Below are 10,509 nucleotides of genomic sequence, written 5' to 3'. Positions count from 1 at the left end.
CTCAAAACAGCGAGATAAGAAATCCTTAACCTCCTTGATTAAATCAAGTTTGGTTCCAAAGATCAATATGTCGTCGACATACAGACAAAGAATAATTCCTTCGCCCCCACCATGGCGATAGTACACACACTTGTCACCATCATTTACTACAAAGCCGGCAGCAGTTAATGTTCTTTCGAACTTCTCATGCCACTCCTTAGGAGCTTGTTTAAGGCCATATAAAGACTTTAATAACTTGCACACCTTTCCTTCTTGACCAGGTATTACAAAACCATCTGGCTGATCCATGTAAATTTCCTCCTTCAACTCTCCATTGAGGAAAGCCGTCTTAACGGCCATTTGATGAACGAGAAGACCATGTGAGGCAGCCAGTGATAGTAGCACCCGAATTGTGGTCAGTCTAGCCATGGGTGAGTAAGTATCAAAGAAGTCTTCACCTTCTTTCTGGGTATAAACCTTAGCCACAAGCCGTGCCTTGTACTTTTCAATCGTACCATCAGGTCTAAGCTTCTTCTTGAACACCCACTTACATCCTACAGGTTTGCACCCATAAGGAAGGTCAGTAATCTCCCAGGTTCCGTTAGCTAAGATGGAATCCATATCGCTACGAACAGCTTCCTTCCAGTAGTCAACATCAGGAGATGCATAGGCTTCTGAAATAGTCCTGGGTGTGTCATCCACAATGTACACAATGAAATCATCACCAAAGGACTTTGCAGTCCTCTGTCTCTTACTCCTTATAGGAGTTTCATTGTCACCCTCAACAGGATTCTCAACGTGTTCCATAGCAATGGTGGGTTCAGGAATTACAGTGAGTTCCTCACTAGATGGAATAGGTATCTCCTGATTTGATGAACTTGACATATCCTTCATAGGAAATATGTCCTCAAAGAAAGTTGCATCATTAGACTCCATAATCGTACCAACATGCATTTCGGATACCTCAAATTTTATTATCAAAAATCTATAGCCAATGCTATGAAAAGCATAGCCCAGAAGAACACAATCCACGGTTTTTGGTCCAAGCTTGTGCTTCTTGGGAATTCGTATATTGACTTTCGCCAAACAACCCCAAGAACGTAGGTAAGAGAGTTTCAACCTTTTCCTTTCCCATTCCTCAAATGGAGTCATGGTCTTATGCTTTGTGGGAACTCGGTTTAGGACATGACACGCGGTCATTAGCGCCTCCCCTCACCATTCCTTGGAAAGACCCGATGTGTCTAACATGGCGTTAACCAAATCTGTTAGAGTTCGTGTAGGATCGGAAGTATGTCTAGAGGGGGGGTGATTAGACTACTTGAAAAAAAATAAAAACTTAACCTTTTCCCAATTTTAGTTCTTGGCAGATTTTAGCAACTTAGGACAAGTCAAGCAATCATCACACAATTCAAGCAAGCATGCAAAGAGTATATAGGTAGCGGAAAGTAAAGCATGCAACTTGCAAGAATGCAAAGGGAAGGGTTTGGAGAATTCAAACGCAATTGGAGACACGGATGTTTTTCTCGTGGTTCGGATAGGTGGTGCTATCCTACATCCACGTTGATGGAGACTTCAACCCATGAAGGGTAACGGTTGCGCGAGTCCACGGAGGGCTCCACCCACGAAGGGTCCACGAAGAAGCAACCTTGTCTATCCCACCATGGCCATCGCCCACGAAGGACTTGCCTCACTAGCGGTAGATCTTCACGAAGTAGGCGATCTCCTTGCCCTTACAAACTCCTTGGTTCAACTCCACAATATTGTCGGAGGCTCTCAAGTGACACCTAGCCAATCTAGGAGACACCACTCTCCAAGAAGTAACAAATGGTGTGTTGATGATGAACTCCTTGCTCTTGTGCTTCAAATGATAGTCTCCCCAACACTCAACTCTCTCTCATAAGATTTGGATCTGGTGGAAAGAAGATTTGAGTGGAAAGCAACTTGGGGAAGGCTAGAGATCAAGATTCATATGGTAGGAATGGAATATCTTGGCCTCAACACAAGGGTAGGTAGTTCTCTCTCAGAACATATGGGTTGGAAGTGTAGATGTGTTCTGATGGCTCTCTCCACGAATGAAGAGGAGGTGGTGGGGTATATATAGCCTCCACTTAAAATCCAACCGTTACACACAATTTACCAATCTCGGTGGGACCGAATCAACAAACTCGGTCGGACCGAAATAGTAAACCTAATGACCGTTAGAGATTTTCGGTGGGACTGACATGCAACTCGGTAGGACCGATATGGTTAGGGTTTGGGCATAACGTATTCTCGGTGAGAACGATTACACAAACTCGGTGAGACCGATTTGGTAATTAGCTAACCAGAGAGTTGGACAACCAAACTCGATGGGACCGATTTGCTCTTTCGGTGAGACTGAAAAGTTACAAAAGGGAAACAGAGAGTTTACATTGCAATCTCGGTGGGACCGATCCGCTCTTTCGGTGTGACCGAAAAGTTACGAAAAGGAAACAGAGAGGTTGCAATCCCATCTCGGTGAGACCGAGATCCCTATCGGTAGAACCGAATTGCTAGGGTTTGGCAGTGGCTTATGACATATGAAACTCGGTGGCGCCGGATAGAAAGAATCGGTAGGACCGAGTTTGGCTTAGGGTTTAGGTCATATGTGGATATGGGAAGGTGGCTGAGGATTTTGGAGCATATCATTAAGCACATAGAGCAAAGGGCTCATTAAGCAACACCTCATCCCTCCTTGATAGTATTGGCTTTTCCTATGGACTCAATGTGACCTTGGTTCACTAAAATGTAAAATGAAGAGCCTTGAGCTTTAGCCAATCCTTTGTCCTTAGCAGTTTGAGGGTTCCACTTCCACCATTCATGCCATGCCAATCATTGAGCTTACCTGAAATAATTGTGTTGGAATAGCATTAGCTCAATGAGCTATATGTTGTTATGAATTACCAAAACCACCTAGGGATAGTTGCACTTTCAATCTCCCCCTTTTTGGTAATTGATGACAACATATAGATCAAAGCTTCGACAAATGATAATAAGAATGAATTACATCGTCGCTTTGAGAAGTATGTGATAAGTAAGAGCTCCCCCTAAATTTGTGCATATATAAAATTTGCTTTGGACTGCAAATGCACAAGGAGTTAGAATTATGGGTTACTCTTCCATGTCACATACATCTTGGTGGAGCGCTCAAAATGATAATAATGAAATACATGCACTCATCACCAAGAAAAGTGAATGACCACATAAGATAGATAAAATATATCAAGCATGCATAAGTGTAGCTTATGATCAAACACATGATCATCAATGTCTCACAAGCATATCAAAGTATCTCGACCAAAAGCAAATAATGTTTGAAAAACCACCAAATAAAGCAAGAGAGGAAAACGCAACACTCTCTCTCTCGAAGCCTATGATCTATACATTTTTCTTCCCCTTTGGCAACAAGTTACCAAAAAGTTCCTAGAAAATGCATAGTGCTAAATTGACACTCAGGCTTGATCTTCTGGTGGTGGTGGAGTCTGGATCACTCCAAGGACGAAGGCTTCCGTAGATGTGGTTGGAGCTGGAGCTGAGGTAGATGCTGGAGCTGGTTGGGCTGGTGTTGTGGCTGGAGCTGAGGCGGTGGCTCTTGTGTCAGGAACTGGCACTGCACTGGACCTGTGAGCTCGTGGCACTCTGGCAAATGCATCAGTGGTTGTCTTCCCTTTCCTCTCCTGCATATCATCTTGAAGTTGCTCCACTGCAGACTGAATCTCTGTCACTTTGACATCCAGGTCATAGAACTTTTGTTCTACGATTCTCTCTAAGCTCTCCTGATTCTGATTGAGGGTGGCCAATCCTTTCTCTATCCTCAGGGTGGATGCAATCAAGTAACTGAGCTGCTCTTGCTTGGTTTTCAAGAAGTATTCAGATGCCTCCTCTTGAGTTGGCATCTTTGCAGCTTTCTCCTTCCTTGCCTTCTCCTGCTGTGCTTGTGCATGGGCTGAAGATGGTTCATCTTTGTTCATCACAACTTCATTATCTTCAAAATCAGGATGAATAGGCAAATGTTCCTTATCCAAAAGGTATATGCCTGTGCCCATCTTGGAGTTGATCAGTTCCTGGATCTGAGGGGCATATCCACAGCTCCTCTTCTGGTCTACTGCAGTCCTCTTGATTGTTTCTATCATAAGGCTCATGACTTTGAATTTCTGTGGCACATCAAAGATATGAAGCAAGTTGATTGCATGGCCTCTGATCATCTTGTGATCACCTGAGTTGGGCAACAAGGTGTGCCTCAGTATCCAATTGATGGTTGGCAGCCCTGATAGAAGATAGTGTACTGATCCAAACTTGAAAGTGTCAAGTGCCTTGTTTGGGATCTCTTTGTACATGTTAGACATGGAGTTGTGGTCCATCTTCTTCTTGGCATAAATGTCCAAGTCATCCTCATTTTCCTCTGGGGCATTGATAAGCTGTGCCCACTCAGCAACTGTTGATTGGTACCTCGTACCTTCAGACATCCAAACAATTCTCCCATCTGGATAAAAATGTGCTGTGGAGTAGAACTGCACGATCAGCTCTTCATTCCACTTTGTGAGCTTCTGCCCAACAAAGTCTGCTACTCCACATGCCTTGAAGCTGTCTTGCACTCCAGGATAGTGCTCTTCGTTTTCTTTGATGTATTTCCAGTCGACCCATCTCATATCACACACAATTGGCTTCTTGTCCAATAAGACTATCTCATAGAAGTCCTGCTGTTCCTTAGTGTGGAACCTGTAGTCAATAGCAGTCCTCCTCCTGGTAGCATAGGGATCCTCTACTCTCCATTTTCTCAGCCCAGAGTCTCTTCTGATCTTCATATCCTCAGCCACAGGATGAGCATCATTGTGGTCTGGGATCTTGGGCTTCAACTTTCTCAGCACTTGGCCTTCCTCTTCTTCTGCATTGTCAGGCACTGGGGCCTTGTTCTTCTCAGCAGCTGGGATGCTCCTAGTATTCCTTTTTGGAGCTGTCTTGGCCTTTGATGCAGCCTTAGGTGCTTCCTTGGGCTTAGATGCAGTAGCCCCTGACTTGATAGCATCACCCATCAGCTTGGGTGCCTTAGGTGCTGGTGCAGCATCCTCTTCCTCTTCTTCCTCTTCATCAGAAGAATCTCTCCTCATAGAGGGCTTGCCAATAACTCTGGCAGTGGTAGTTCTAGCTCTCTTCTTTTTCTTGCCCTGGCCAATTTCTTCTTCTTCAGATTCCATAGTGAACTTCATAGTTTCCTCAGGCACAGCCTTCCTAGGCTTGGAGGTAGGAACTCTTCTAGCAGGTGCCTTTTTGTGCATGCCTGGCTTGATGGCTGTAGCTGAGCCATATTCCTTCTTGAGCACAACTCTCTTGGAAGTTGCTTCCTCCTCTGCCACATAGTCCTCATCCTCTGATTCTGAGGTTCTCTTCTTCCTTTGTTTTGTGGCAGCTTTTGGCAGGTTGCTAGGGGTGCTCCTGCTGCCATCATCTGAGGAACTGGAGGGACTAGTGCCCTCACTCATTTGCACTGGCTGCTCCGACATGTTCTGGCTATCACTTTGGTCTGACATGATGAACAAGCTGACTGCTGACCCTGTGAATAGTTTATAGATGAGGTAGAGTGGATGAGCATCACAAAATGCAGAGGTTTTTGCAAAAGAATGATTCAAAAACTTAGTTTTAGTTTCCCACAGAAAGCATTTCGGATCTACCGATTTCTAAACTCGGTGATACCGAAGCAGTTTTTGGAACCTAAACTAGTGAACTCGGTCAGACCGAGTCACAGTTCGGTGGCACCGAGACTGCTAGGGTTTCACAAAGTTCCAAAATCGGTCAGACCGAGTCTCACTTGTGCAATGGCATAAGCCAAATCGGTGGGACCGAGTTTTTCAACTCGGTGGGTCGGAGATGGTTTCGGCGGAAACCTAACCCTAAATTTTTCGAATCAAACCTAATCTATGAGTTCATTGACTGGATAGAAGTTTATCAAACGTGGCTAGAATCAATATGATCACAATGTGCTAGGAATCGGATTGGGGAATAGCACAAAGATCGAGTCGACACCCTAGTTCGGCGGAGACTCGCTACGGCGACAACGGCGGGGTTGATTCCCGTTGACGGCGACAGAGACCAGCGACTGGAGGTGGCTGGCGGCGAGGAGACGATCCGGAGACCACGTCGGCAGAGCGAGCTATGGCGCGGGCGAAGGGGTTCGGAGAAATTTCCAAATTTTTGCCCGTGTCTATATATAGCCCGACCCTGTCGGTGTGACCGAGTGGAACAACTCGGTGGCACTGAGATGCAAAACTGTATACAGTTATTGCAACTCGGTGTGACCGAAAGGTTCAAATTGGTTGCACCGAGACCGAAAACATAGATCGACTTAATGATCTCGGTAAGACCGAAAGTGGGGTATCGGTCAGACCGAGAATCACAAAGAGGTTTTGGAAGTTTAAGCCTATGACGAATCGGGGACTCCGAGTGCTCCTCACACAGAGTGGTTCGAATCTGACTTGATCAATTTTGTGATGTAGCATGAATAGAGTTTGAGACGAGAAAAGCATATATAGCTAGAGAAGGTTCTTAGGCATTCTTGTCCATCCACTTGGCAAATAAAAATATAAAGCCAAACAATCAAAACAACAAGTGGATGTCCTTGAATGAGTAAAATATGCAACCAACATGCTCACATAATAAAATGGCAATTGAAATATGTGACAAAGCATGCACAACCAATTCTAGCATCTATCAAGCAATTGGCGATGACTAGGTCATCTATATAAGAGTATATTGACATAGGAGTCAAATGAGAACATTTGATCATAGGTCATACTCATCGTTTAAGCTCAAGTGGGGTTACCACTTTTACATAAAGCATTGTTGTGTTCACATCATTAGAGTTGCTTTAGCTCAAATCTTAGAGTAAAGCTCCCCCTAGATGTGATATCCCCCCCTAAGAGGGATGAACTAACCTTGGGTTTTGTCGATGATGACTTCATGTAGATGTTGAAGATGTGGATGCTCAATGTTGATGTAGATCACTTGGAGCTATCCTTTTGAGTGGATTGCACTTTCAATACCTACATGGGTTAGTCCCACAAGGAACAAGCAAGTATATCCATAGACATAGAGTGATACACACACAAGATGATGTTTATGAAAGCTTTTAGGTTACCTTGTCCCTTGACTTACCAACAAGAGGGTTTGTGACTCCTTGAACTAGTGCAAGATGTGGAAGTTGATTGCACTTGTTCTTGCCAAAATGATAAGAGTGAAGTATGTTGGCGGAGTCACCCTCAAGAACTCTCTAGTTATTCTTCTTTTGGATCCACACCATCTTGATGGGAATCCTTGGAGTTGTAGTCGTACTTGATGAAGTGGAACTTGAAGTAGTCTTGGGAATCCACTTGACTAAGGTCTTAGGAGCTTCTTCAAATGCATCAATTTCCTCTTGAAGCTTGTCCTTGCCTTTTTGCTTGTAGTCTTGAGGTGGAAGATCATCTTGAGTTTGTGTCCCCTTGAAGGAACTAGGATCATACTTATCTTGTTGAGAAACAAACTCTGTCTTGGGGTATTGATCTTCTTCCCACTCGACTCCATTGGCATTGAACTTTCGTTCAAAACCAACACCTTGTCTCTTCCGGTGCCTTCCTTGCTTGCGTACAATCTCCTCGAATTGCTTACTTCCGGCAAGGCTTTTGTACACTCCCTTCTCTATTATTTCCTTCAATATGATATTTTCTTGCTCAAGTGTAACTTGGCTAAGAGAATCATTAGTGGAATCAAGAGAACTACTAGAAGCAACAATATTGGATTTAACATGATCATTGTTACTACTAGAGGAAGAGTCTTTCTTGTTCTTGTTACTAGACTTGACTTGAGGCATGTAAGTGGATAAGAGTAAACGCTTGGTAATGTAAGAAGAACTTTTCTTGCGGAGATCATCATTGATTGCCTTTAAAAGCTCATGCTCTTTCTCAAGATTGAGCTTTTCAAAGCGTAACTTCTCATGAGCTCTTAAAAGTTCTCGATGATCTTCGAAGATAGTTTCATGAGCTAACTTAAGAGTGTTTAGTTCTTTAGTTAGAGCCTCAATTTTCTCCTTATCATTGTCATTCGTTTTAGCATGATTAATTGACGTTTCATCATAGTATTCATCACTAGAGTTGTCAACAAGTAAATCATCATCTCCTAACAAGTCATCTTCATCACTATTAAAATCAACATACTCAGGGTGAGTTACCTTAGGACCTTTGGCCATGAAGCATCTTCCAATTCCTTCATTTGGTGAGTCAAATATGTAGAAGGAGTTGGTTGACACAAGTGCTAGACCGGCAACACCTTCATCTTGAGTATATTCGGAATCGGAGTGATAACTTCTCTCGGAGTGGTTGTCGGAGTCGGAGCCGGATACCCATTCACCAAAATGAGCTTGATGTCTTCGTTTTGTGTAGCTCCTTGATGATTCTTCCTTTCTTTCCGAATCCTTGCTTCTCCGTGAGTGTCTTCGTTCATAACGATCATCTCTACTCCTTCTCTCTCTTGATGGTGATTCCTCTCTTTTGCTTCTTCTTTTTGGAGAGTCTTCTCTTCTTTTGTAGGGAGCCGTACACTCATTGGAATAGTGTCCGGGTCTTCCACAATTGTAGCAGTTTCACTCTCGACTAGAAGATCTTTTGTCATTGTAGGACCTTGACTTGGAGCTTCTATCTTTGCTTCTACTCTTGTAGAACTTGTTGAAGTTCTTCACCATTAAGCTCAATTCTTCATTGAAGTTTTGTTTCTCACTTGATGATGTGGGGGCTTCACATGAGGCTTTGTAAGCACCACTTGATTTGTTGTGAAGTTCCTCTTTATCCTTGAGCGACATCTCATGAGCAACAATTCTTCCAATGACCTCCGTTGGCTTGAGATCTTTGTAATTGGGCATCATTTGGATCAATGTGCACACGGTATCATATTTTCCATCCAAGGCTCTTAGGATCTTCTTGATGATGAATCTGTCGGTCATCTCTTCACTCCCTAAGCCGGCAATCTAGTTTGTGATGAGAGCAAGCCTAGAGTACATTTCAGCGACACCTTCACCTTCCTTCATTTTGAACTTGTCAAGTTGAGTTTGAAGCACATCCAATTTGGATTCCTTGACGGAGTCGGTACCTTCGTGCATATCAATCAAAGTATCCCAAATTTCCTTTGCATTCTCAAGACAGCTGATTTTGTTGAATTCTTCGGGGCACAATCCGTTGAAGAGAATATCACAAGCTTGAGCGTTGTATTGTAGCATCTTCAACTCATCCGCGGTAGCTTCATGGTTTGGTTCTTTCCCATTGAAGAAGTCACCTTGCAAACCAACACACACAATAGCCCAAACGGCGGGGTTATGTCCAAGAATATGCATTTTCATTTTATGCTTCCAACTAGCGAAATTAGTACCATCAAAGTAATGACCTCTACGGTGATAATTTCCCTCACTAGACGCCATACTCTCCTAGGTTGTGAAACCAAGGCTATGACCACCAAAAGCTATGGAAATCAAAGCAAATGGAGACCAAACCTCTGATACCACTTGTAGGATCGGAAGTATGTCTAGAGGGGGGGTGATTAGACTACTTGACAAAATAAAAACTTAACGTTTTCCCAATTTTAGTTCTTGGCAGATTTTAACAACTTTAGGACAAGTCAAGCAATCATCACACAATTCAAGCAAGCATGCAAAGAGTATATAGGCAGCGGAAAGTAAAGCATGCAACTTGCAAGAATGTAAAGGGAAGGGTTTGGAGAATTCAAACTCAATTGGAGACATGGATGTTTTTCCCGTGGTTCGGATAGGTGGTGCTATCCTACATCCACGTTGATGGAGACTTCAACCCACGAAGGGTAACGGTTGCGCGAGTCCAGGGAGGGCTCCACCCACGAAGGGTCCACGAAGAAGCAACCTTGTCTATCCCACCATGGCTATCGCCCACGAAGGACTTGTTGGGTTTCGTAGTAATTTCAAAAAATTTCCTACGCACACGCAAGATCATGGTGATGCATAGGAACGAGAGGGGAGAATGTTGTCTACGTACCCTCGTAGACCGCAACGGAAGCGTTGACGCAACATAGAGGATGTAGTCGTACGTCTTCCTGATCCGACCGATCCAAGCACCGTTACTCCGGCACCTCCGAGTTCTTAGCACACGTACAGCTCGATGACGCTCCCCGGGCTCCGATCCAGCAAAGCTTCGGGGATGAGTTCCGTCAGCACGACAGTGTGGTGACAATGATGATGTTCTACCGACGCAGGGCTTCGCCTAAGCACTGCAACGATATGACCGAGGTGGAATATGGTGGAGGGGGGCACCGCACATGGCTAAGGAACGATCACGAAGATCAACTTGTGTGTTCTAGGGTGCCCCCCTGCCCCCGTATATAAAGGAGGGAGGGGGAGGTGCGGCCGACCCCAAGGGGTGCGCCTGGAGGAGTCCTACTCCCACCGGGAGTAGGACTCCCCCCTCTCTTGCCTTGTTGGAGAAGGAAAGGGGGAGGGAGAAGAGGAAAGGGGGGCGCCGCCCC

Source organism: Triticum aestivum, chromosome 7A, assembly GCF_018294505.1.
Source record: "Triticum aestivum cultivar Chinese Spring chromosome 7A, IWGSC CS RefSeq v2.1, whole genome shotgun sequence".
NCBI classification, from domain to species: Eukaryota; Viridiplantae; Streptophyta; class Magnoliopsida; order Poales; family Poaceae; genus Triticum; species Triticum aestivum.
The sequence above is the reverse complement of the archived record's forward strand: the minus strand, read 5'-3'. Positions refer to the sequence as shown.